A 27,159-nucleotide genomic window follows, 5' to 3' on the forward strand; every position below is an offset into this window, starting at 1 on the left:
TTTCTGGCGATCACGCTGCATTTGCATGTTCCGAAGAACCGTCTCATGGTCTGTTGTTGGTGCCAGGATGGAAGGTACCGTCGTCCTGAGGGAGCGACCCATTAGTAGCTGCGCTGGCGAGAGACCCGTGGATAGCGGGGCCGATCGATAGGCCAGCAAGGCAAGGTTAAAGTCCGATCCGGCAGCAGCCGCCTTGCACAGGAGCCGCTTGGCGATGTGGTCACCCTTTTCAGCCTTCCCGTTCGATTGTGGATGTAGAGGGCTGGATGTCACATGAGTGAAACCATATGCTGCGGCAAAGGACGACCATTCACGGCTGGCGAAGCAGGGTCCATTGTCTGACATGACAGTCCTGGGAATGCCATAGCGAGCAAATGTTTCCTTGCAGGCCCCAATGACTGCGGACGACGTCAGATCATGGAGAGGCATGACTTCCGGGTAGTTTGAGAAGTAGTCTATAATAACGATGTAATCTCTGCCGAGCGCGTGAAATAGGTCAACACCCACCTTCGCCCAGGGGGACGTCACCATCTCGTGTGGTAGAAGTGTTTCCGGAGGTTGCGCCGGCTGAAACCTCTGACAGGTTGTGCAGTTGAGCACCATGTTGGCTATGTCTTCATTAATACCCGGCCAATATACCGCCTCCCGGGCCCTTCGTCTGCATTTTTCGACGCCCAAGTGGCCTTCGTGTAGTTGATGAAGAATCATCTGGCGCACGCTGTGCGGAATAACGATCCTGTCTGATTTCATAAGGACCCCGTCTGTGTTGGTAAGATCATCTCGCACATTATAAAACTGGGGGCACTGCCCTTTGAGCCACCCTTCCGTCATGTGGTGCATCACTCGCTGCAGAAGGGGGTCAGTCGCCGTCTCTGCGCGTATGTGGGCCAGACTAGGATCATCAGCTGGCAGATTTTACTGCTGTCCGAGTTACGTGTGCCTCAATTTGACGCACGAACCCCTCCGCATCTGGTGGTGTGCTCACTGCTCGGGAAAGAGTGTCCGCCACAATGAGATCCTTCCCCGGAGTGTAGATCAGTTCGAAATCGTACCTCCTGAGTTTAAGTAAGATGCGCTGGAGGCGAGGAGTCATGTCGTTCAGGTCTTTGTTAATGATGTTGACCAGGGGGCGGTGGTCAGTTTCGACCGTAAATCGTGGCAGGCCATACACATAGTCGTGGAACTTGTCCAGTCCAGTTAACAAGCCCAGGCATTCTTTCTCGATTTGCGCGTAGCGCTGTTCGGTAGGGGTCATGGCTCGTGAGGCATATGCAACCGGGGCCCATGACGACGTGCTGTCTTTTTGCAGGAGTACCGCTCCAATACCAGATTGGCTGGCGTCTGTTGAGATCTTTGTAGGGCGAGTCGTGTCAAAGAAGGCCAGCACTGGTGCCGTGACCAGTTTGTGCTTGAGCTCCTCCCATTCCCGCTGATGCGATTGGTGCCAGTTGAATTCTGTCGATTTTTTTACGAGATGGCGCATATTTGTTGTATGAGAAGCCAGGTTGGGAATGAACTTCCCAAGGAAGTTGACCATGCCCAGGAATCTTAGGACAGCCTTCTTGTCAGCCGGTCGTGGCATGGCTGTGATGGCGCTAACCTTGTCTGCATCGGGACGGACCCCTGACCTTGAGATGTGGTCCCCGAGGAATTTCAGCTCCGTCTGGCCGAAGGCACACTTCGCACGGTTGAGACGCAGGCCATTTTGTCGTATGCGGGTGAAGACACGTCGTAGACGATGCATGTGTTCCTGCGGAGTGGTGGACCAAATGATGATATCGTCCACATATACACGTACCCCTTCGATGCCTTCCATCATCTGCTCCATAATGCGGTGGAAAACTTCAGATGCTGAAATGATGCCGAATGGCATCCGGTTGTAGCAGAATCTGCCAAAAGGGGTGTTGAATGTGCATAGTCTTCGGCTGGCCGGGTCCAGTTGGATCTGCCAAAATCCTTTGGACGCATCCAATTTGGTGAATATTTTGGCTCGCGCCATCTCGCTGGTGAGGTCCTCTCGTTTCGGGATGGGATAGTGTTCCCGCATGATGTTGTTATTCAGATCTTTAGGATCTATACATATACGGAGCTCGCCAGAGGGCTTCTTTACACAGACCATGGAGCTGACCCATGGCGTGGGCTCCGTGACCCTGGATAGGACCCCTTGGTCCTGAAGAACCTGCAGTTGTACCTTGTGGCGGTCTTTGAGTGGCGCAGGAACCCTGCGAGGTGCGTGAACGACAGGGATGGCGTCCGGTCTGAGTCGAATCTTGTACGTGTATGGCAATGTCCCCATGCCTTCAAAAACCTCCTGGTTGTGAGCAAGGAGGGAATGGAGATTTGCGTGGAACTCAGCATCCGGGAAGTCGGATATCTCATCTGGAGAGAGAGACATAATGCGCTGTACCAGGTGAAGGACCTTACACGCCTGTGCACCCAGTAACGAGTCCTTTGATGAGCCGACAACTTCGAAGGGGAGTGTGGCCGTGTGCATCTTGTGAGTTACCTGTAGCTGGCAAGATCCTATGGACGGGATGACGTTCCCGTTATAGTCAACCATCTTGAGCCGGGATGGCGTGATGGGTGGTTTGACCTTCATGGCCTAGACTGCAGAATATGCAATCAGGTTGGCGGATGCGCCGGTGTCCAGACGGAAGGCGACGCGCGATCGGTTGACCGTCAGGGTGGCACACCACTCATCGGCTGGATTGATGGCATTGACCTTGTTGACATCGATGACGGAAACGCGGAAGGCATCCTGGTCATCTGCATCACTTAACTGGAAGTCTTGATGCGTGGGCTGGACGGTCCTGACTTGTCTGCGAGATTGTCGAGGATGCGCCGGATCCATGGGTTGAGCCGAACGACAGTGGGCTGCGTAGTGGCCCATCTTGCCACATCTGGGGCACTGTCGGTTTTTTGCAGGACATTGCCCTTTTAAATGTAGAGCTCCACAATTGCCGCACGTCATGACGTCACGGCGTTCGTTGCGCCACTGCGCATGCGCAGTGCGATCTTGCGGTGGGCGCGCCTGCGCAGTGCGTCCCTCGTTGTGGCCGTTATTTTTGGCGCGCACCTGCGCGGGAGACCGCGAAAAGCGCGGGAAGCGGCCGCTGTCGTCCGGGCCGTGGGTCGGGAAGTAATCGACGGCCTGGATGCGTTCGACGTCGTGGGCGGCCTGGCTTGCCGATTCGACGGCTGGGGACCCCCTCCGTGCCAACTCGGACGCCTGAAATCGGGCAAAACGGCAGGTAGCATTTTCGTGGAGGACACAGGCTTCCACAGCAGACGCTAAGGTGAGGCTTTTTATTTTAAGAAGCTGCTGGCGTAGGCCACTAGAGGCAACGCCAAAAACAATCTGGTCCCTGATCATGGACTCTGTGGTGGTGCCGTAACCGCAGGACTGCGCTAGAATCCGGAGGTGCGTCAAGAAGGGTTGAAAAAGCTCCTCCTTACCTTGCAGGCGTTGCTGAAAGAGGTATCTTTCAAAACTTTCATTTACTTCAACTTGAAAGTGCTGGTCCAGTTTGAGGATGACCGTGTCATATTTGGATTGGTTTTCGCCTTCTTCGAACACCAGTGAGTTGAAGACGTCGGTGGCGTGCTGACCTGCGTAGAAGAGGAGCATTGCAATCTTCGTTTCATCCGAGGCACTCTGTTTTTCGGTGGCACGGATGTACAGGTCAAATCGCTGCCTGAAGAGCTTCCAATTGGTACCTAGGTTCCCCGCGACTTGCAACGGCTGCGGTTTGTCGGTGCGGTCCATGTCCAGAATGGCAGGTTAGTAGGCAGGTATCGATCCACTCCTGTACCATGTGGTGTTGGGTGTTCTGACACACAGATGAGCCAACACGGTTGTATCTGGTACAACGCTATTTTATTCAAACTTACTATGTACAGTTTTGTCTTTGCACTCTGCACGTGGGGGTTCCCTGCTTGTGATGTTGTAACAGCTCTTCTCTGTTTCTTTGTCCCCAGACCTACTGACCACCAGGTGTCGTGCTCGTGCTTTTTATGTGGTTGGTGTTCTTGTCTGTGATTGGTTGTGGTGTTGTGTGCTCTGATTTGCCTGTTGGTGTGTCCATCATGATGTGTGTGTTTGAATATCATGACAGGGGGGAGTCCGAGGTGTCGCGGTGTACCGGGACCTCCCCTACAGAGGGAGCCGGGACGGACCACACCACCTCCTCCTCCCTCGGGGTGCCCGATGGCCCCCAGGCCTCTACATGGGTGGGGGATGCGAACGGACTGGCCATCCGACGCCCCCCCGACATCTGGCGCTGCCAGTCCTGGAGGCCCGTGCTGGTATCGACAGGGGTCTGCAGGTTTGCAGCCATGGAGCCCAGGGGGTTGGCAAACCCTGTCTGTGACAGTGCGACGCCGGCTCGCACATGGCCACTGGCGCCGATGCCCTCAGCGATGGCCTGCAGAGACTGGGCCATGGCCTGCTGAGACTGGGCCATGGTCTGCTGAGACTGGGCTATGGCATTGAGCGCCTCTGCCATCTGGCGCTGGCACTGGCTCATGGCCTCCTGTGAGAGGGCAGCCATTTCCTGGGCCACAGACGCCGCCTGCACGGAAAGCCCCAGGCCTCGCAAACCGTTCCCCATGTCTGACACCGTCGCACCCATTGCCTCCACCGCGGACGCCACCCGTGCGGTGTCGGCCTGGGTGGCACGCATGACTGGCACCACTCCCAGCTCCTGGACGCGGGTGGACTCCTCCACCTGCGACCGCAGGCGCCGCAAGCCGCCCATCACCCTCTTCGCTCGTCTCCGGGTCGGTGGTTGCATCGGATCTATGTGTGGGTGTGGTAACTGCAGGAACCCGGGATCCATCTGGGCGGCAGATGTTCGCTTGGGCTGGGCTGCCCTCCGACCGCCCGGTCCCTCTGCTGCTCCTACCTCCACCTGCTGTACCGGGACGGCTGTGTTGTGCGCACCAGTGAGTGTACCAGACGCCTCATCACTAAAGTGCCCAACCGTGGTGAGTGTTTCTGCGATGGTGAAGGGTGTTGGTGACAGCAGTGGCGTTGTGTCGTGCTCTTCATCCCACTCTGAGTCCATGGCACTTTGGGGTGGGGGTTCGTCTCCACCCATCCACTCTGAGTCACTGTCCGGTATTTCGTCTTCCTGGGTAGTGCTGTCCCGGGTAGGGGTGTCCTGGGTAGTGGTGTCCTGGGTAGTGGTGTCCTGGGTAGTGGTGTCCTGGGTAGTGGTGTCCTGGCTCGGATGTGACGGGGGCCTGTAGCTGCCCCCCTCGTCGCTGGGTGGTTGCTCCCGCACGTGACGGGGGTGTCGTCTCCCTGTTGCTCCAGGTCTCTCCGTCTCCCGTGGTGTGCGAGGGGCATCCTGCGGGCGTCGCATGCTGGAGGGTCCGTGTCTCTCCGTCTCCCGTGGTCTCCAAGGGGCATCCTGCGGGCATCGCATGCTGGAGGGTCCGGGTCTCTCCGTCTCCCGTGGTCTCCGAGGGGCATCCTGCGGGCGTCGCATGCTGGAGGGTGCGGGTCTCTCCGTCTCCTGTGGTCTCCGAGGGGCATCCTGCGGGCGTCGCATGCTGGAGGGTGCGGGTCTCTCTGTCTCCTGTGGTATCCGAGGGGCATCCTGCGGGCGTCGCATGCTGGAGGGTGCGGGTCTCTCCGTCTCCTGTGGTCTCCGAGGGGCATCCTGCGGGCGGTCTGCATCTGCGGGGATGAGTGCCTGGACGTTTGGTACTGCGATACACAATGAAGCATGGTTAGACATCAGGCAGTGATCAGGTGATACGGGGGAGGGGGATATAGGGGAGGAGGGATATGGGGACGGGCTGTCGGTGGCTCACTCGCTAGTACGCCCCCGACCTCTGCATCAGCAACCTCCCGGACCTCAGGTCCGTCAGCCAGTTCCAGGGCCCTTTCCTCGTGTACGGTCAGTGGCCTCTCATCAGCGGGCCCTCCTCCAGTCCTCACATGCTCCCTATTGTTGTGTGCGCGCTTCTCCTGTTGGGGGGGGGGGGCAGGCGTAAAAGGCAACAGTGGTCGGCAGGTATATGAATGCACGCCATCGGTTGCACGTGCATTGCAGAGGTTAAGGTTAGGGCTGGATTCACTTGGGGATATGAGGATATGGGGGAGGGGGGATATGGGGGAGGGGGGGATATGGGGGAGGGGGATATGGGGGAGGGGGATATGGGGGAGGGGGGATATGGGGGAGAGGGGATATGGGGGATATGGGGAAGGGGGGATATGGGGGAGGGGGATATGGGGGAGGGAGGATATGGGAGATATGGAGGAGGGGGGATATGGGGGAGGGGGGATATGGGGGATATGGGGAGGGTGGGATATGGGGGAGGGGGATATGGGGGAGGGGGGATATGGGGGATATGGGGGAGGGGGGATATGGGGGATATGGGGGAGGGGGGATATGGGGGATATGGGGGAGGGGGGATATGGGGAGGGGGGATCTGGGGGATATGGGGGAGGGGGGATATGGGGGATATGGGGGAGGGGATATGGGGGATATGGGGAGGGGGGGATATGGGGGATATGGGGGGGGATATGGGGGATATGAGGGAGGGGGGATATGGGGAGGGGGGGATATGGGGAGGCTCACCCTGCCTGGGTCGTTCACCTTCTTGTGGCACTGGGTGCCTGTCCGTGGTGTCAGGGCCACAGCCGTGACGGCCTCTGCCACTTCCCTCCACAGACGCCGGCTGTGGCGTGGGGCAACTCTGCGGCCGTGCCCGGGATACAGGGCGTCCCTCCTCTGCTCCACCACATCCAGGAGCGCCTCCACATCGCGTGACTCGAACCTCGGGGCTGAGCGACGGCCAGCCATCCAGTCGGGTGTTGCGGTCGGGTGTTCCGGTCGGGTGGGGGGGAGCAGCGCGGCCTAATGAGCCGTCACGCCGTGCAGCGCGTATGACGCTGCACGGCGTGAACCACTGCGCAAGTGCGGATCCCGTTATGTCGCTGCTAGCCCATTTCGGGCCGGAGACTATCGACCCATTTTTCCGACGTGATTTGCGGCGGTTTTTGCGCCGATCGGCGGACTTTCCGTCGATAACGGAGAATTTCGCCCAACATGTCTGTATTAATAGCCTGATGGGCACCAAAGCCATTTCCTAATTAGTGGAGAATCGGTCAATTGTTAAGAGTAAAAAGATTGAACCAAGTTAAATGGTTTTGTCCTGAGTACTGGCACAAGACCAAAAGGAAATTGTGATTGCCTATTGGAACAAAATGATGTGTTCCATTTTATATGACATCTGAAATAATGAAACTGCTTTGGATTAGCAGAACATAAAAAGGGTTTTTTATTCACCGTTAATACATATTATTAGGTGACTTTACAAAAGGTTAAGTCAAAGTGGCACAGGTTTAGCCCTTATCCACAATTGGTCACACAGAAGTCTTGGAAAAATGACACGGAAGTATTCAAGGGCAAGGGACAGACCTTCCGCAATTTGACGCAGCTTTCAACAACACAGATTTAGCAAGTGATCTCGCCTTTGCAGATGAGGATAGATTTAATGCTGGTGAGATTGTAAACTTACAACCTCCACCACTTAGAAGGACAAGGGCAACAGGCACATGGGAACGTCATCACCTGCAAGTTCCTCTCCAAGTCATTCACCGTCCTGACCTGGTCAAACATTGCCAGTCATTCATTATCGCTGCTGGGCTGAATCCAGGGATCCCCTATTCAACAGGACTGTGGGAAATCTTCATCACATGGACTGCAGTGGTTCAGGAATAAGAGGCGCAATTCTCCCATCGGGAGACTAAGTCCTGACGCCGGAGTGAAAACCGGAGTGTTTCACTCCGGCGTCGGAGGCCGCTCCCATCCACTTATTCTCCCGTCCCCGGGGGCTAGGAACGGCGCCGCGTCATTTACGCGCGCCAGGCCTTGCCGCCGCGTAAAAGCGGCGCCGCGTAAATGATGTGGCAAGCCGTGTAAATGACGTAATCGGCGCATGCGCAGGTTAACCAGCGCCAACCCACGCGCGCGCGGTTGCCGTCCTCCCCGCGGCTGCCCCTCAAGAAGATGTCGGATGGATCTTGCGGGGCGGTGGAGGAAAGGACGTCCTCCTTCAGAGAGGCCGGCCCGCAGATCGGTGGGCACTGATCGTGGGCCAGACCACTTTTGAGTCGTCGTCCTCGGTGCAGGAACCCCCCTCCCCCACCCCCCCCCCCCCCCCCCACAGGCCGCCCCCCCCAGCTTTCCCGCCGGCAGCGACCAGGTATGGACGGCACCGGTGGGAACCTGTCGTGTTGGGCAGGCCACTCGGCCCACCCGGGCCGGAGAATCGCCGCTCGTCCGTTACAAACGGCGAGCGACGATTCTCCGAGCGGCCAGCCATGACTCTCGCCGCACCGGTTTGGGGGGGGGTGGGAGAATCGGGTGCGGGTGCCGGGGCGGCGTGGCAGGACTCGCGCGGCGCCCTGCCGATTCTCCCACCCGGCGTGGAGGGGGGGAGAATTCCGCCCAAGGTCCATTACCACCATTTTATGGATAAAAGTCTTCCTTCCTTTCAAGGGCCACTAGGGTTGAGCAATGTAAAATACTGGCCTTGTTAGCGATGCCCAAATGCCTGGAATAAATCATTTTAAATATACATGTATTTTTGTATAGTTCAGCCTTATCCAGTTTAAAGTGGTGCATAGGACCCCGTCATGTGGGTCCTACGCACCACTTTAAATTGGATAAGGCTGAACCTCGCACACAACAAGGACGCATTCACCCTCCGCAAGGCCTCAGTCCATGTCCTGGCCCCCACTTCCTCTCCAAGCTCCTCCTCCCATTTCAGCTTAACACCCTCCACCAGGGCGCCCTCCCTCTCCATCAGTTCCTTATAAATATCCGACACCTTCCCCTCCCCTATTTCATTCTCCGACAAGAGCTGATCTTGCACCACCGGAGGCGGCAACCCCGGGAAAGACGGCACCTCTCCTCACAAAATCCCGAACATGCACTTAAGGAGGCTGCGTGAAAGGAACATATTGGGGGTTCGGGGGGGGGGGGGGGGGGGCGGGGGGGGGGGGGGCGGGGGGGGGAGAGGCAATCCTCCCCAAATAGTTTAAGAGCTGAAGGGCCTCTGAGGTGGCCAAGCTGGGGGTCTTGATCTGAAATGATGTTTGGCCCACATTTCTCACAGGATGTTATCTTCCTAAAGTAATTGAAGAACATACTGGGAAAGACTTGCCTGGAGGATTGCTTAGGGGATGATTGTCAATTAAACTTTCGGCTGACATTTAACGAGGCTGCATGTATTTTGGTGACTAGAACTTGGTCTAGCCCCCACTCCTAACATCGTTTAGCTGACGTGGATTAAACCCGTTGTCGATGAGAACTTTGAGTGCTACTCAAAGGTATCACTTGAAACACTTCAGAAGACTTTCTGGCACGTTCTTTCAAGACTCCACCGATACTCCATCAATATTTGTTCCGAAAATTCCCTGTGGATTTCACTTAAAAATGTTAATTGATGAGCCTTATTGTGCAGGAACCGCCGGGGGAGAGGAAGTGCTTGGTCATGGCTACTCATAAGGGGGGTGCCCGTGGCCTGCAGGGGGAACAGGGGGAAGTTGTCAGGCCAGGCAGGTGCTGGAGGAGGAGGGACAAACAGTAGGTAGAGGAAGAGACAGATTCCTTCTTCCCTGTAGGTACAAGATATCTGTCCTCCACCAGGACCTGCAGTGCCGCATCAGAGAACCCGTGCACCCTCTTACACAGTCCCTGAAGCATCTGTGGTGTGCCACTGTACACCAGCCTGTGCACTCCACAAAAACTGTGCCTAATCAACCTGCTAACTTTGCAGGTTCTGTTTTAGCCCCTTTGGGCAAGTCCAAGTTATGGTAATCAGCAATCAGGATGAAAATTGCAAACCTAACCCAGGCTTTCAAACAGGCATGCCTAATTACACACAGTTAACTTCATTGAACTCTTAACCACTCAACCCCAAAGTGTTTAAACAACAAACAATTTATTGCTCATGACTGCATCAACCTCAATCATATTCTTCTATCCCTTTACTGCCTTTTTATCAGAATAAAAGCTTTCCTTTCGTGCTTTCAGTTGTTATATTGTGTAAATACTGGAGCCTGATGGTAACACTGGGTGTGTTCTGGGCAGGCGTCCAGCACCATCCCCCAAAGGGCCCCAGAACCTGTGTGAGGCCTTGTGGTGAATGTATTCACCATAGTATAAACTGGCCTATGTCCAGGAAATGGTAATACGATCTACCCTGTCTGTATAGTACTGTGGCCTATGACCAGGAACACCATGTATTGTACAAGAACCCTGGTTTGCTCCGCCTCTGGCTCCCCCCCCCCCCCCCCGGGGCTGTCTATAGACCTGGCCACCTGAGTGGGCGGCACTCATTGTCACTGAACTCACAGGCAGGCAAGTTCTCGGTTAATAAAGCCTCTGTTCACTCGTTCTCATCGTCTTGCAGTGAATTGATGGTACAACAATTTTATTAACCGAAGACATCACTGTGGAAACCGCTCTAAAGCCTGATAAACTCAACCTCGACGCAGGAGCGACAGAAGCTAAGGAGATCTTCTCCCACTGGCTCCACTGTTTCAAGGCCTACCTCGACTCCTCTGAAACGCCTCCCTCTGACGCCCTCAAGCTGCGCCTCCTCCAAGCCGTGGTGAGCCATCGAATCGCCGTGATGATTGAGAGAGCCGACACGTACAATGCGGCTGTCGCAACGCTGAAGGAGCGTTTTGTGAAGCCCGTAAACGAGTTGTTCGCGTGGCACCTTCTCACTACCCGCCGTCAACGCGCCGGGGAATCATTGGACGAGGACCTTGAGAACCTGACCCCACTCGCCAGAAACTGCAAATACCAGGATGTGAAGGCCGAGGAGCACATGAAGCTGCAGATCCGGGATACCTACGTGGCTGGGGTCCGGTCTAACTACGTCAGGATGCGACTGCTGGAAAGCGGGGCCTCGGACCTGCAGGACACGGGAAAACTAGCCACCTCATTAGAGGTGGCCTACCAGAGCCTCAGCGCGTTCCCCACAGACCCAGCGAACCCCTCGTGGGCACCACCGACGCGGCCCTCACCAGGTCCGACTACGTCACAGGCTTGTGCCGTGCGGCTGACCGTCCAGACCGGGGGTCCACCGTGCTACTTCTGCGGTCAGGGCCAACACCCACGGCAGCGTTGTCCAGCCCGCACCGCAACATGAAATGAAAATGAAAATCGCTTATTGTCACGAGTAGGCTTCAATGAAGTTACTGTGAAACGCCCCTAGTCGCCACATTCCGGCGCCTGTTCGGGCACCATATTCAACTCAGCCCGACACGTGCGACTTGTGGGGGCCGCCATCTTGTGACTCCGATACCTCGGACCACGCAGACTACCCGCAGCTCGGCGCAGTCACGCTCGACCAGTCACAGCCAAAGCACCTGAAAAATTCAATGATGGTCGTCCGGGTCAACGGGCACGAGACCCCCTGTCTTTTCGACTCCGGGAGCACCGAGAGCTTCGTCCACCCCGACACGCCGCTGCTCCCTCCACATCTACCCCGCGTCCCAGACAATCTCCCTTGCCTCCGGATCCCATTCGGTGCAGATCCGGGGGTACTGTGTCGCGAACCTCGCGATACAGGGCTCAGAGTACACCCAATTTAAACTGTATGTCCTCCCTCACCTCTGCGCCCCCCCCTACTGCTTGGATTTGACTTCCAATGCAGTCACCGAAGTCTGACCCTAAAGTTCGGCTGACCCTTACTCCCCCTCACGGTATGTAGCCTCGCGACCCTTAAGGTCCCCCCGCTCTTCGCGAACCTCACCCCCGACTGTAAACCCGTCGCCACCAGGAGCAGACGGTACATTGCACAAGACATGACTTTTATCAAGTCGGAGGTCCAGCGACTCTTGAGGGAGGGGGTCATCGAGGCCAACAACAGCCCCTGGAGAGCACAAGTGGTAGTTGCCAGGACCGGGGAAAAGAATCGGATGGTTGTGGACTACAGCCAAACCATAAACCGGTTCCCGCAACTGGATGTGTACCCCCTCCCCCGCATTGCGGAGATGGTCAACCAAATCGCGCAATACCGGATTTTCTCCACGGTAGATCTGAAGTCAGCCTACCACCAGCTCCCGATCCTTCCGGAAGATCACCACTACACGGCTTTTGAAGCAGCCGGCTGACACTTCCACTTCCTCAGGGTCCCTTTCAGCGCCACTAATGGGGTCTCGGTCTTCCAGAGAACGAATGGTGGACCAGTACGGGCTGCGGGCTACATACCCATACTTGGACAATGTCACCAACTGCGGCCATGATCAGCAGGACCACTACGCCAACCTTCAGAGGTTCCTCCAAACCGCCCAATCCCTCAACCTCACGTATAACACGGAGAAGTGCGTTTTCCGCACAACCCGGCTAGCCATCCTCAGCTATGTCATGGAAAACGGAGTCCTAGGGCCCAACCCCGACCACATGCGCCCCCTCATGGAACTTCCCCTTCCCCACAGCCTCAAGGCCCTCAAACGATGCCTGGGGCTATTGTCCTACTATGCCCAGTGGGTCCCCAACTATGCGGACAAAGCCCGCCCACTTATCAAAGCCACGATATTCCCCCTGACGGCTAAGGCCCGCTCGACCTTCAGCCGCATCAAGGCCGATATCACTAAGGCCACAATGCACGCGGTGGACGAGTCCGTCCCCTTCCAGGTAGAGAGCGATGCGTCAGACGTTGCCCTGGCCGCCACCCTCAACCAGGCGGGCAGGCCAGTAGCCTTCTTTTCCCGAACCCTCAACGCCTCCGAGATCCCGACACTCCTCTGTCGAGAAGGAAGCTCATGCCATTGTGGAAGCATTGGAGGCACTACCTAGCCGGTAGGAGGTTCACCCTCATCACCGACCAACAGTCGGTAGCCTTTACGTTTGACAACGCACAACGGGGCAAAATTTAAAATGACAAAATCTTGAGGTGGAGGATCGAACTCTCCAGCTACAATTACGATATCAAGTATCGTCCTGGGGAGCTCAACGAGCCCTCAGATGCTCTGTCCCGCAGCACATGCGCCAGCGCGCAAGATGACCGACTTCAGGCTATCCATGATGACCTCTGTTACCCCGGGCACTCGGCTTACCCACTTTATTAAGGCCCGCAACCAGCCCTACTCCATCGAGGAGGTCAGGGCCATGACCAGGGACTGCCACGTCTGCGCAGAGTGCAAACCGCACTTCTATCGGCCAGACAAGGCTCATCTGGTAAAGGCCTCCCGGCCCTTTGAGCGCCTCAGTATTGACTTCAAAGGGCCCCTCCCGTCCATCAACCGCAATATGTACTTCCTGACCGTCATTGACGAGTACTCCCGCTTCCCCTTCGCTATCCCATGTCCCGACATGACCTCGGCCGCTGTTATAAAGGCACTGCACAGCATCTTCACCCTGTTCGGTTTCTCTGCATACGTCCACAGTGACCGGGGCACATTGTTTATGAGCGATGAGCTGCGTCAGTACCTGCTCAGTAAGGGCATCGCCTCGAGCAGGACTGCGAGCTACAACCCGCAGGGAAACGGGCAGGTGGAGAGGGAGAACGCGACAGTATGGAAGGCCGTATTTCTTGCCCTTCGGTCTAGAAGTCTCCAGATTCCCCACTGGTAGGAGGTCCTCCCCGACGCGCTCCACTTCATTAGATCGCTCCTCTGCACAGCCACGAATGAGACCCCTCATGACCGTGTGTTTGTCTTCCCTAGGAAGTCCATCTCCGGGGTCTCGCTTCCATCCTGGCTGACAAATCCGGGACCTATCCTTCTCCCGGAAACATACGAGGAGCCATAAGTCCGACCCCCTGGTCGAGAGGGTCCAGCTGCTGCACGCCAACCCCCGATACGCCTACATCGCGCACCAAGACGGACGGCAAGATACGGTCTCCCTACGGGACCTGGCGCCCGCTGGTTCCGCGGCCAACGCGCCCCCCCCCCCGCTGCCGTCTACCGCCACCCCCCACGCTCCTTGCGACCCCCTGGGACTCCTATACTGTCCTGCGCCTACACTGCCGCCATCCACTACCCCCCTGCCTACCCTCTCCTCCCAACCAACGCCAACACGCCGGACTGAAGCTCCAGACAACACGCTCTCGGAGTCATCAACTGCAACGCCCGCACCCGCCGCACCGCCAGAGCTGAGGAGGTCCAAAAGAACAATCCGGCCTCCAGACAGACTGAAGATATGATGACCCCACTTCACCCCCGCCGGACTTCATTTTTTTAACAGGGGTGAATGTGGTGATTATATTCACCATAGTATAAATAGTCTTAATAGTACTGTGGCCTATTACCAGGAAATAGTAATACAATCTACCACCATGTATTGTACAGGAGCCCCAGTGGGCTCCGCCTCTGGCTCCTCCCACCCCCTCCAGGGCTGTATATAGACCTGGCCACCTGTGGGCGGCACTCATTGTTACTGAGCTCATAGGCAGGCAAGTTCTCGGTTAATAAAGCCTCTGTTCACTCGTTCTCATCGTCTTGCAGTGAATTGATGGTACAACAGGCCTGAACGTTATTTGGACACCCAGGACTCATTTACATTTCCCTACACTGCGTTCCTCTGAAGCCAGAGGTAATGGCATTGGAGTCGGCAGACGGGAACAATAAGTGGGACAGGGTGCCGACAGGAGCGCCCCACAGGAGGTCAAGTGAGGGGATAGCGATGCTACAGACCAATTAAGGCTAGAAAGTTTGAGGGGCGGAGGTGGATGGGTGGAAGGTGGAATGTCCAGTGGAGAAGAGATCTAAGGCTTCCCTTGTTAAGCAGTCCTGGTCTTCCTGGTCACATGCACTTTGAGGGAAAAAAAGCCATGCTTCCACAATTGCCAGTGTGTTTTGTTGATGAGATCAGTGCATGATTCAACGCCGACAAGGTACAAGTGTCCATTTCTACTTAGACCCCCATCTGCCCATGGTTAGTGACCTCCTTGTTACCAGAACCATGACAGTTCAAATAGTAAGGCTTGCAAACGGGGCAGCTTATGGTTCAACCCCCTTGTACCCCCACCTACCATTTTAACTTCTTACCTTGTTCAAGTGAGCATGGGAGGATTACATTCGGGTGCAGGTGTGAAAGGCTGAATTGTTGAGACCCACGGCAATCAGAGGCAGAGGCGTATAGGAACAGGAAATTATGAGGACAGCCAGTGCGAGCCAGCTTCCTAACTCCATTCCCGATGTCAGCCATTTTGGGGGCCATGAGGCCGGAGGGCAATTAGTCTCATTAAGAGCCTTGTTACTGGTAGGCAATGGAGATCGACTGGGATTTTCCAGTTTCCTAACACAACAGGGGGCAGGTCGTAGGCAGGATTCTCCCAGTTCTGCGCCGGGCCGGAGAATCCCCGCGAATGGGCCACGCCGTCCTGCCGCCGGCACACGATTCTCCCCAGTGCGGAGAATCGGCGCCATTGGCGCCGGCGTGGTTGGCACGGCGCTGGTCGCAGGCCGCTCCACGTGGCCGGCCCGCCGATTCTCCGGCCCGGATGGGCCGAGCGGCTGTAGGAAAAGAGCCGAGTCTCGCCAGCGCCGTTCTAATCTGCTCTGGGCCGGCGGGACCTCGGTGTGTAAGGGTCGGGTGGCGGCCTGTGGTGGGGGGGAGGGGGGTTCCGCCCCCGGGGGGGGGGCCTCCGATGTGGCCTGGCCAGCAATCGGGACCCTCCGATCGGCGGGCCGGCCTCTGTGGCTGGGGGCCTCCTTTTCTATGCACCGGCCCCTGTAGCCCTCCGCCATTTTGCGTCGGGACCGGCGCGTTGAAGGAGGACACTGAGCATGTCGTCGTTGGCGCCGGCGCAACTGCGCATGCGTGGATCCCGCAGCGCACAGTTCTTCATATTATAACATAATGCTATAATCCCGTCTCATCGGGTATGTGGGCGAAGTGGGGAGTGGAATCCCCCCTAAACGGTGATGTTTAAATGCACCCAAGCCAGGCAGGCAGCAAGGGCCTGTGTCAGCTTGTCTGGCATGCTGGCACCCACTGGGTGGCTGAGTCCAGGCATAGGGGGCGGGATTCTCCAATCCCGTGGCAGAATGTCCGTGCCGTCGTAGACGCCGTCGCGTTTTACGACGGCATGAACGGGCCGTTCCCATGTCTAATTCTGGCCCCTACAGATGTGCCACTCAGACACCATGGCAGTGCCCCCGTCTGCCTGGCTGTGCCACTCGGACACCATGGCAGTGCTCCTGTCAGCCTGGCAGTGCCACCTGGGCACCCTGGCAGTCCCCATTATGGCACTGCCATGGTGACTGGGTGGCACTACCAGGGTGCCAGGCTGGCAATAACAAGATTCCCAGGTGCCAGTAGTAGTGCCAGGGTACTACCTTGCCCAGAGTCCAACCAGCCATTGCCCTCCCACGGCTCAAGAGACCCCCCCCCCCCAGGTGCCATTACGCCTGGTCGATGTTTTTGTGGACCATTGTTAAGTAATGCCGAAGCGAGGTCTCCCAGGCACAGGGGTTAGTTCCCGGACCTCGAGAGAATCGAGCACTGACATATTTAAATGAGCCTAATAGCTCACTGAAATATGTTAACCTAGATCTCGTCCGGCGAATGTGAGAGATCCAAATCGCGACATCTCATCGATCTAATAAGATCTCATGAGGCATTCTGAGCATTGCAAATCTGACGAGAGACTTCTCACGAGATTTAACGGCCTCGTAGCGTCACCGAGTCGAGTACCATGCGACCGTTCAATCGGGCCCTTCAATAGCTCACCAGCCCCACGGGGTACTGAAGCTGGGCGTTCCAGCCAATGTTTCTGCCTCCCAAATGCTGTCGGAGTGATGAGTCTTTCCGGCACGTTCTGTTTTTTAATTCGGATCGCCAGTATCTGCAGTATTTTGCTTTTACTTTCAAGTGGAAACGCGTGTGGCTTCAATTCTGGGAAATATGGTCATGGATTTCAAGCAGGCTGATCATTGAAGAAATACAATGACGCTTCTTCCAGACCTGAATGCGTTCAGCAAACTGCCCACAGCACTTTCAATCTGCCCAAAGTAATCTCTGCTGTTCTCACAAGTTTTTACAGGAGTGGGAGGAACAGAGAAGGTTGAGGAGGGGGCCATGATCAAATTGTACAAAATTATGAAGGACATAGAAAGGGCAGAGAGGAAGTAACTTTTCCCTTTAGTAGCGAGGTCAATACCCAGGGGCATAGATTTAGAGGAGATTTGAGGATCAACCTGTCTCACCCAGAGGGCGGTGGGACTCTGGAACCCACTGCCTGAAAGGGTGGTAGAGGCGGGAACCCTCACAACATTTAAGAACCATTTTGAAGAGCACTTGAAACGCCATAGGGTCAAGGCTACAGGCCAAGTGCTGGAAAATGGGACTGGAATAGATAGTGCTTGATGGCCAGCAGAGACATGATGGGCTGAAGTCCCCTTTTCTGTGCTGCAAAACACTATGGGAGGGATTCTCCATTTCTGAGACGATGTTGACACCAGCGCAGAATTCATGGACTTGCACAACAGCACAGGCCACCGCAACTGGCCACCATGGTAGCATAACAGGGCAGCACGGTAGCATAGTGGTTAGCACTGTGGTTTCACAGTGCCAGGGTCCCAGGTTCGATTCCCCGCTGGGTCACTGTCTGTGCCGAGTCTGCACGTTCTCCCCGTGTCTGCGTGGGTTTGCTCCGGGTGCTCCGGTTTCCTCCCACAGTCCAAAGACCTGCAGGTTAGGTGGATTGGCCATGCTAAATTGCCCCTAGTGTCCAAAAAGGTTAGGAGGGGTTATTGGGTTACGGGATAGGGTGGAAGTGAGGGCTTAAGTGAGTCAGTGCAGACTCGATGGGCCAAATGGCCTCCTTCTGCACTGTATGTTGTATGTTCTATGTCCCTGGACCGATTCAGCGGTCACAGGAGGCCACTGTGTAGGGGCTAGCACCGGCGGCACGTGGAACACAATCGATTCTATTGAGAAACGATGCGGGATTCGCCGTATTCGTGATTAACACGCGAGAGGCCGACAAGTTGCAGCCTCATATCAACATTGCAATCCATACACACATTCATCGCAGCCAACACGATGGCACTAGTTGTGCTGTAGTGTGCCCATACAGCTGATGTGTCAGCTGGGGCCAGAGTGTACCTAGGGGGTTGGCCTGGGGGACACCTATACGACCCGTGGCCCTAAGTTCAAAGTGGGCTGTCAGCGGAATGCGCAGCTACATAGCTGCCTTTCTGGCTGCGATAATGGTATTCCGCGCCCGTCCAGTCCAATCCCACAACCCAACTCCTGGCCACCTACCATTACTAACCCAGCCCTGGCAGAAGACCCCTCAGCAGCCACGATGCCGGTTTCCCGATTTTTAAAAGCACAAGTGAACCGCGCCGTCGGGAACTCGCCCCATCAGAGGCGGAGAATCGCGGAGGTCACATAGAATACCGGGTCAGGCCTGCTAATGATATGCAAACGGTGTCTACTGTACGTACGTTCCAGAACCCATTGACGGTGCTGTTGAGATGACGGAGAATTACGATTTGGCATCAAATCGGTGCCCTTCGCGATTTTGGTGTCGGAACCGATTCTCCTCTCAATCGCGTTTCCCGATTTCAGCATCAGCCAACAGAGAATACCGCCCTATGACTCGAGGATGTTTGGGTTGGTAAGGTTTAAGGTGATACTGGGGAAACAGGACCACCCACGTTATGCTGCCTAGAGTCACATGAGGAGGCTGTGGCATAGTGGTATTGTCATTGGGCTAGTAACCCAGAGACCCAGGCTCTGGTGACCTGGGCCCGGATTCTCCCCTACCCGGCGGGGTGGGGGATCCCGGCGGGAGGGAGTGGCGTGAACCATTTCTCCGCACCTTTAGGGGCCAAGCTCTCACCTTGAGGGGCTAGGCCCGCTCCGGAGTGGTTGGCGCGCCGCCAGCCAGCGGGAAAGGTCTTTGGCGCCACGCCAGTCAGGGCCGAAGGGACTCCGCCGGTCGGTGGAAGTCCGCGCATGCGCGGGAGTGTCAGCGGCACATGCCGGGGAGGGGGGGGTCACTTCCGCATCAGCCATCGCGGAGGCTATGGCTAAGGAGGAAGGAAAGGAATGCCCCCACGGCACAGGCCTGCCCGCGGATCAGTGGGCCCCGATCGCGGACCAGGCCACCGTGTGGGCACCCCCCAGGGCTAGATCACCCCGTGCCCCCCCCCAGGACTCCGGAGCCCGCCTGCGCCGCTAATCCCGCCGGTAAGGTAGATGGTTTGATTCACAACGGCGAGACTAGCATGACAGCAGCGGGACCTCAGCCCATCGCGGGCTGGAGAATCGCCGGGGGGGGGGGCCCGCTGACCGGCGCGGCGCGATTCCCACCCCCGCCGAATTTTCGGTGCCGGAGAATTCGGCGGCTGCCGGGGGCGGGATTCACACCGCCCTTGTCGATTCTTCGACCCTGTGGGGGGGTCGCAGAATCCCGCCCCTGGGTTTGAATCCTACCACAGCAAATGCTGAAATTTAAATTCAAATAAAAATCAATCTGGAATTAAAAGTCTAATGATGACCATGGGATGTCCTTTAGGGGAGGAAATCTGCCGTCCTTACTTGGTGTGGCCTGTATGTGACTCCAGATCCACAGCAATGTGTTTGATTCTTAAATTCTCTTTGAATGGCCCAGCAAGCCAGCGGGGGTGAGTAATAAATGCTGGCCCAGCCAGCAACGCACACATGCCATGATTGAATAATAATAAACATGTTGGCAGACTGTGATGTTCAAGAGAGTCTGGGAGAGGTTGACATGAAGACAGAACCTAGATAGGGCTATACCTTGGAGATATTTATGTAGATGTGTGACAATAACATGCAGTTTACGTTTAACCACACAACCATCCATACTTCCTCATGAGACACCAAACGGTCTTACAATAAAAAGTTTTTTAATTGGGAGATTTGGGATGCACAAAAATAACTCATTGTCACACATATATATATATATATATGAGATCATATGGTTGACCTGTGGTCAAGACCTTGCACATCCTGCAGTACACGGAGGCAATATTGTGTTCAGATAGATATAGAAGAATTCCCTGAATGAAACATCATGTATAATTAGGCACATCTGTCAAACCATGAGCTTGCTACTATCTGTGAAATCTGTTCAGAATGTCAGTCTGAGAATCCGTGCTCTCCTATCTATGGGTAGGAAAGCAAAATAAACTAGGGAAGGGAGGAGGGGGCGGGGGGGAAGAGGGGTCAACCTTGGATTTGACCTTCCTTTTCGCACAAAGAGAAATGTGGCAAGAATTTATTTGAAACACACTTAGGTAAATTTACTGCACGCAAGATCTTTGAGCTCATGGCTGTAATCACAACTATTTATGCTATTGGTTAACAAATTTGTAGCTTGTGGCATGAGACATTATTTGCAAGAGCGACATTACAAAAGGAACATGTGTCAAACTTGAATGATTAATTTACCCCGAGGTAAAAAGTGAATCTTGCTTTAAAGATTTAACATTGCATTATCACCCTGAACCCAGTTAAATGTACAACAGTACTTTGGGCGGGGGGGGGGGGGGGGGGGGGGGGGGGGGGTCAATGATTTGAAATATTTGAGAAAATAGCTTGCTGAACATGTTGATTTTTGTCTTCTCTAACACAGCTAACTTTTATCCCTGCCTACATTAAGTTTGCTGACCTCAGTTATAAGAATATAAGAACCTGGAGCAGGAGTAGGCCATCTGGCCCTTCGAGCCTGCTCCACCATTCAATGAGATCATGGCTGATCTTTTGTGGACTCAGCTCCACTTTCCGTCCCGAACACTATAACCCTTTATTCCTTTATTCTTAAAAAAACTATCAATCTTTATCTTAAAAACATTTAATGAAGGAGCCTCTACTGCTTCACTGGGCAAGGAATTCCATAGATTCACAACCCTTTGGGTGAAGAAGTTCCTCCTAAACTCAGTCCTAAATCTACTTCCCCTTATTTTGTGGCTATGCCCCCTAGTTCTGCTTTCACCCGCCAGTGGAAACAACCTGCCCGCATCTATCCTATCTATTCCCTTCATAATTTTATATGTTTCTATAAGATCCCCCCGCATCCTTCTAAATTCCAATGAGTACAGTTCCAGTCTACTCAACCTCTCCTCGTAATCCAACCCCCTGAACTCTGGGATTAACCTCGTGAATCTCCTCTGCACACCCTCCAGCGCCAGTACGTCCTTTCTCAGGTAAGGAGATCAAAACTGAACACAATACTCCAGGTGTGGCCTCACTAACACCTTATAGAGTTGCAGCATAACCTCCCTAGTCTTAAACTCCATCCCTCTAGCAATGAAGGACAAAACTCCATTCGCCATCTTAATCACTCGTTCCACCTGTAAACCAACTTCTTGCGACTCATGCACTAGGACACGCAGGTCCCTCAGCAGTTGGGGTACAAATATACAAACAAGGAGCAGGAGTGCGTCATGCAGCCCCTCGAGCCTGCTCCACCATTTAATAAGATCATAGCTGGTCTGACAGTACATAGATACATGGAAGATAGGAGCAGAAGGAGGCCTTTTGGCCCTTCGAGCCTGCTCCACCATTTAATATGATCATGGCTGGTCTGACAGTATATAGATACATAGATACATAGAATATAGGAGCAGGAGGAGGCTTTTTGGCCCTTCGAGCCTGCTCTGCCTTTTATCACGATCATGGCTGATCATCCAACTCAAGCGCCTAATCCTGCTCTCTCCCCATAGCCTTTGATCCCATTCTCCCAAGTGCTATATCTAGCCGTCTCTTGAATATATTCAATGTTATAGCATCAACTACTTCCTGTGGTAATGAATTCCACAGGCTCACCACTTTTTGGGTGAAGAAATGTCTCCTCATCTCTGTCCGAAATGGTTTATCCTGAATCCTCAGACGGTTCTGGACTCACCCACCATCTGCTCTGTCTACTCCAGTTTGAATTTTATAAGTCTCTATGAGATCCCCCCTCATTCTTCTGAACTCCAGCGAGAACAATCCTAACCTAGTCAATCTCTCCTCATACGTCAGTCCCGCCATCTCCGGAATCAGTCTGGTAAACCTTTGCTGCACTCCCTCGAGAGCAAAAACAGGCCCTGGATAATTGCAACAACACACCCTGCTCCTGCACTCTAAACGTCTCGCAAGGAAGGCCAACATACCATTAGCCTTCTTTACCGCCTGCTGCACCTGCATGCTTACCTTCAGCGACTGGTGCACAAGGACACCCAGGTCCCGCTGCACACTTCCCTCTCCCAATTTACACCATTCAGGTAGTAATCTGCCTTCCTGTTTTTGCTTCCAAAGTGAATAACCTCACACTTATCCAAATTATACTGCATCTACCATTGATTTGCCCACTTGCCCAACCTGTCCAGATCATGCTGTAGGATCGCTGCATCCTCGTCACAGTTCACCCTCCCACCCAACTTGGTATCACCTGCAAACTTTGAGATGTTTGGTAACCTCAGATCTGCATCTCACCTGCCCCCGATAACCTATCAACCCCCTTTCTTACCAAGAATCTATCCACCTCTGCCTTAAAAATATTCAAAGACTCTGCTTCAATAGCCATTTCATGAAGAGAGTTCCACAGACTCACGATTCTCTGAGACAAAACATTTTGCACCTTCTCCGTTTTAAATGGGCGACCCCTTATTTTTAAACAGTTACCCGCTAGTTCTACATTCTCCCTTAGAGGAAACATCTCTCCATAGCCACCCTGTCAAGACCCCTCAGGACCTTATTTCAATCAAGTTGCCTCTTACTTCTCTAAACTCCAGCAGATACAAGCCTAGCCTGCCTGTCCTTTCCTCACAAGGACAACCTGGCCATTCCAGGTATTAGTCTTGTAAACCTTCTCTGAACCACTTCCAACACAATTACATCCTTCCTTAAATAAGGTGACCAATACTGAACATAGCACTACAGAAGTGGTATCTATAACTGAAGCTTGACCTCCCTACTTTTGTATTCAATTCCCCTCGCACTAAATGATAACAAGCTTTCCGAATTACTTGTTGTACCTACACACTTTCGTGATTCATGCACCAGGACACCAAGATCCCTCTGCATCTCAGAGCTCTGCAATCTCTCACCATTTGGATAATATGTTTCTTTTTTTTCCAAAATGAGTAATTTCATATTTTCCCACATTATACACCGTTTGCCTGATCTTTTCCCACTCAATTTTTTTTTGAGCCTCTTGATGTCCTCTTCACAACTTACTTTCCTAGCTATCTTTGTGTCACCAGCAAAATTCTCAACCATCCCATCCATCCCTTCATCCAAGTCATTTATATAAATTGTAAACAGTTGAGGCCCCAGCACTAATCCTTATGGTACACCAGTTGTTACATCATGTCAACCTGAAAAAGATCCATTTAAGCCTACTCTCTGCTTCCTGTTAACCAGCCGATCTTCTATCCACACCAATGTGTTACCGCTATACCATGAGCTTTTATTTTCTGCAATAACCTTTGTTGTGGCACCTTACCAAATGCCTACTGGAAATCTAAGTACAGTGCATCCACCAGTTTCCCTTCATCCTCAAAGAACTCCAACAAGTTGGTTAAACATGATTTCCCTTTCATGAAACCATGTTGATTCTACCTGATTGCCTTGAACTTACCCAAGTGTGCTGATATACCTTTTTTAATAATACCTTCTACCATTTTCCCAGTGACAGATGTTTAGCTAACTGGCCTGCTTTCTATCTCCCTCCCTTTTTGAATATTGGGGTTACATTTACTGTCTTCTAATCTAATGGGACCTTCCCCAAATCTAGGGAGTTTTGAAAAATTTAAACAAATGCCTCAGCTATCCCACCAGACACTTATTTTAAGATCCTAGGGTGATATCCATTGCAATCCAGATACTTGACAACCTGCAGTTCCGACAATTTACTTAGTACCACTTCTCTGGTGATAGTAATTTTCCTGAGTGACAGTATGCGCATTATAAATTAACCATTGTATCCCTGACCTAGAGAAAGAAACAGTCCAGTGACCTCTGCCAGAATTGCTCGACCCATTGAGTCTGCACCGACCCTCTGAACAAGCACCCTATCTAGGCCCACTCGTCCACCCTATCCCCGTAACCCATAGCCCCACCTGACCGGCATATCTTTGGACACGAAGGGGCAATTTAGCAAGGCCAATCCTCCTAACCTGCATTTCTTTCGACTGTAGGAGGAAGCTGGAGCACTCGGAGGAAACCCACGCAGATACGGAGAGATAGAACAAACTCCACACAGTCACCCAAGGACAGAATTGAACCCGGGTCCCTAGCACTGTGAGGCAGCAGTGCTAAACACTGTGCCACCGTGCCACTCCAATGATGTTGAATGAAAATAAATTGGGTTCAGCTCCGACATCACCCATGGCTGAATAACCTTCCAACAATTTCTGTCTAAGCTCGCAGGTGCAAAATGACCACTTTGGGGAGCAGGGGAGTCCTGGTCAACATTTATCCCTCAATCAACATCAATAAAAAATACGTGAATTGGTAATTTATCTCATGACTGTTTGTGAGACCCTGTGGAATCCATAATAAACTGTTCCTTAGTGAATGACCGTGGGGGGGCCTGCAGAGACAGAATGATGGTGATAGCCAAAACAAAAATGTGCTTTCTGTAAACTACAGTAACATCCAAGGGCAGGTGGGGAGATAAGGATGCAAACAAAGGATTGAAAATGCTCATTTTACTGTTAGTCCATTTGCCCGGTTTACTATTGGCGAGAATTACTGTCCTTTCATTGGTTTAAAATGAAAGTTTAACTGTGATATTATTGGGTGTGTTGACATGCAAATGAAGACTGTAACTGTAACTGTAAACCTATCAGTTGAAAAAGCTATGTGTTTCTGCTTCGCTGGACTCAGACAGAACAATGCAGTGAGTTCCACTGAGTTGTTCTTGTGCACACGTCAATAAAGATTGATCAAAGGGTACTCGCCGTGTTTTCCTTGCACAATTGGAACAACCATACCATTAATAATAATAATAATCTTTATTGTCACAAGTAGGCTTACATTAAAACTGCAATGACGTTACTGTGAAAAACCCCTGGTCGCCACACTCCGGCACCTGTTCGGGTACACGGAGGGAGAATTCAGAATGTCCAAATTACCTAACAACACGTCTTTCGGGACTTGTGGCAGGAAACCGGAGCACCCGGAGGAAACCCACGCAGACATGGGGAGAACATGCAGACTCCGCACAGACCCAAGCCGGGAATCGAACCTGGGACCCTGGCACCGTGCTACCGTGCAGCAAATTAATTTCCTAATTATACCAGTGATGATACTTCTAAAGTTCATTTGTTGCCTGTATTTTGAGACGTCCTGAAACCATTAAAAGTAAAGATATAAATGCAAGATTGTTTTTGCGATTGTGACCTTACACTGGCCCAGGTGTGTTATTATACTCCTGATATTCTGGCATTTACAATCTAAGACTTAGTTTGGTTTACAATGCTTCTAATACTTGCTTTCTGGCTTTTGTTCATGTTTGCTGAAGCAGCAATTGCACTAAATAAACCCTCAGGCCAGGAGAATGCTGCATGACATCACAAATCAAATAATACAAAGCACTGGTCACCAATAATAGACTACTTAATAGGCAAGCACTCCAATCAGGAGGACATCAGAAGCTGAAATCTTTCTGTTCTCAATATAAAAGTACAGGAGATCCAAGGAGGTGATTCAAACAGAGGTTTATTCAAAACCAAAACGAAAAGGCCACAAGGCAGCATACAGCGCATATGTCCCAACCGGGACTACCGATCATGCCAGTCCCAATCCAGGCCGGCTTTTAATGGTTGATTTATAAGGAGATCAATCCAGTCATCCTTGTGGGTCTTGTGAGGGTTATTACACCCAGGTTTAAGCAGGAAACAACCTGGGTTAAAAGCATATCGCCCAAATTCCAGTGAAATGCCACAAATCAATGTCCTCAAGAGTCTACCCTGACATTCCTCTTTGTCTCCCTACAACAGCCAGTATGGAGCTGAGCGATACACACTAGGTCAATCGCAGCACGCAGCACTCTGACAGGTGTCCACTAGCTGAACTCCAGATTATTAACTGAATTCAAATTTCACCAACTACTGTGGTGGGACTTGAGCCCGTTTCCCGAGAGAATTAGCCTAGGCCACTGAATTACCAGCCCAGTGGTAATATATCCCCTGTTAGATTCCATATCCCTCCATATTCCTATCTGACGAAAAGCAATAAATCCCAGTTTTGAAATTTTTGTTTGCTCTCCACAGCTTTCTGCGGAAGAACGTTCCAGATTTCTGCAACCCTTTGTGTAAAGAAATACTTCCTGATATCACTCCAATGTCGTCCCTGCCTTCCCTGCTGCGGTGCTGAGAGCAACATTGTAGAGGCGATGTTATCAAGCTCTGACAAGTGTCAGTGAATGGAGAAATGAGAGCCAACCACATTAAACTGTGTGTTGTCTGGAACTCCATCAGCCGGAATACTCTAATAACTGGAATTCTCCACCAATTGGAATTCCTGATGTTCCACAAATAACGAACCGTCTGTTTATTTATTTATTTATATATTTGCTTATTTATTTATTCATTCCAATTAGGGGGCAATTTAGCGTGGCCAATCCACCTACCCTGCACATCTTTTGGGTTGTGGGGGTGAGACCCACGCAGACACGGGGAGAATGTGTAAACTCCATTGAATCGTCACTTTATTGTCAGGAAGCAATTACAGAGTTATCAGGAACCCATACCTGTATTACTGTATTATTTTATAATCTAATTTATATTTTAATGTACTGTTGAAGATTAAAATTAAAAAGAACATTGTTTTTACTTTTCTTTTATTCCAATTAAGGGGCAATTTAGTGTGGCCAATCCACCTACACTGCACATCTTTTGGGATGTGGGGGCGAAACCCACACAAACACGGGGAGAATGTGCAAACTCCACACGGACAGTGACCCAGAGCCAGGATCGAACCTGAGACCTCGGCGCCGTGAGGCAGCAATGCACACCACTGCGCCACCGTGTTGCCCTTCTTTATTTTCTTTTGACAGCACCTTCCAAACCCACGATCTCTAGCAGGACAAGGGCAGCAGACACAATAGGATCAGCACCACCTACAAGTTCCCCTCCAAGTCACTCACCAACAATCCTGACGTGGGACTACTTTGTGGTTCCTTCATTGTGGCTGGGTCAAAATCCTGGAA

General features: G+C 52.9%; 1 long non-coding RNA gene across 1 annotated transcript in view; it reads left to right on the plus strand.

The window, feature by feature from the left end:
• Positions 1 to 26,781, plus strand: part of LOC140386690 (uncharacterized) — a 33,327-nt gene extending 6,546 nt beyond the window's left edge. The window contains exon 3 of the long non-coding RNA XR_011933651.1: positions 24,143 to 26,781. This is a non-coding gene — a long non-coding RNA (uncharacterized lncRNA). The remainder of the gene's footprint in view (positions 1 to 24,142) is intronic.
• Positions 26,782 to 27,159: the final 378 nt, after the last annotated feature.

The sequence above is a fragment of the Scyliorhinus torazame genome, chromosome 12 (assembly GCF_047496885.1).
Source record: "Scyliorhinus torazame isolate Kashiwa2021f chromosome 12, sScyTor2.1, whole genome shotgun sequence".
Classification (NCBI taxonomy): domain Eukaryota; kingdom Metazoa; phylum Chordata; class Chondrichthyes; order Carcharhiniformes; family Scyliorhinidae; genus Scyliorhinus; species Scyliorhinus torazame.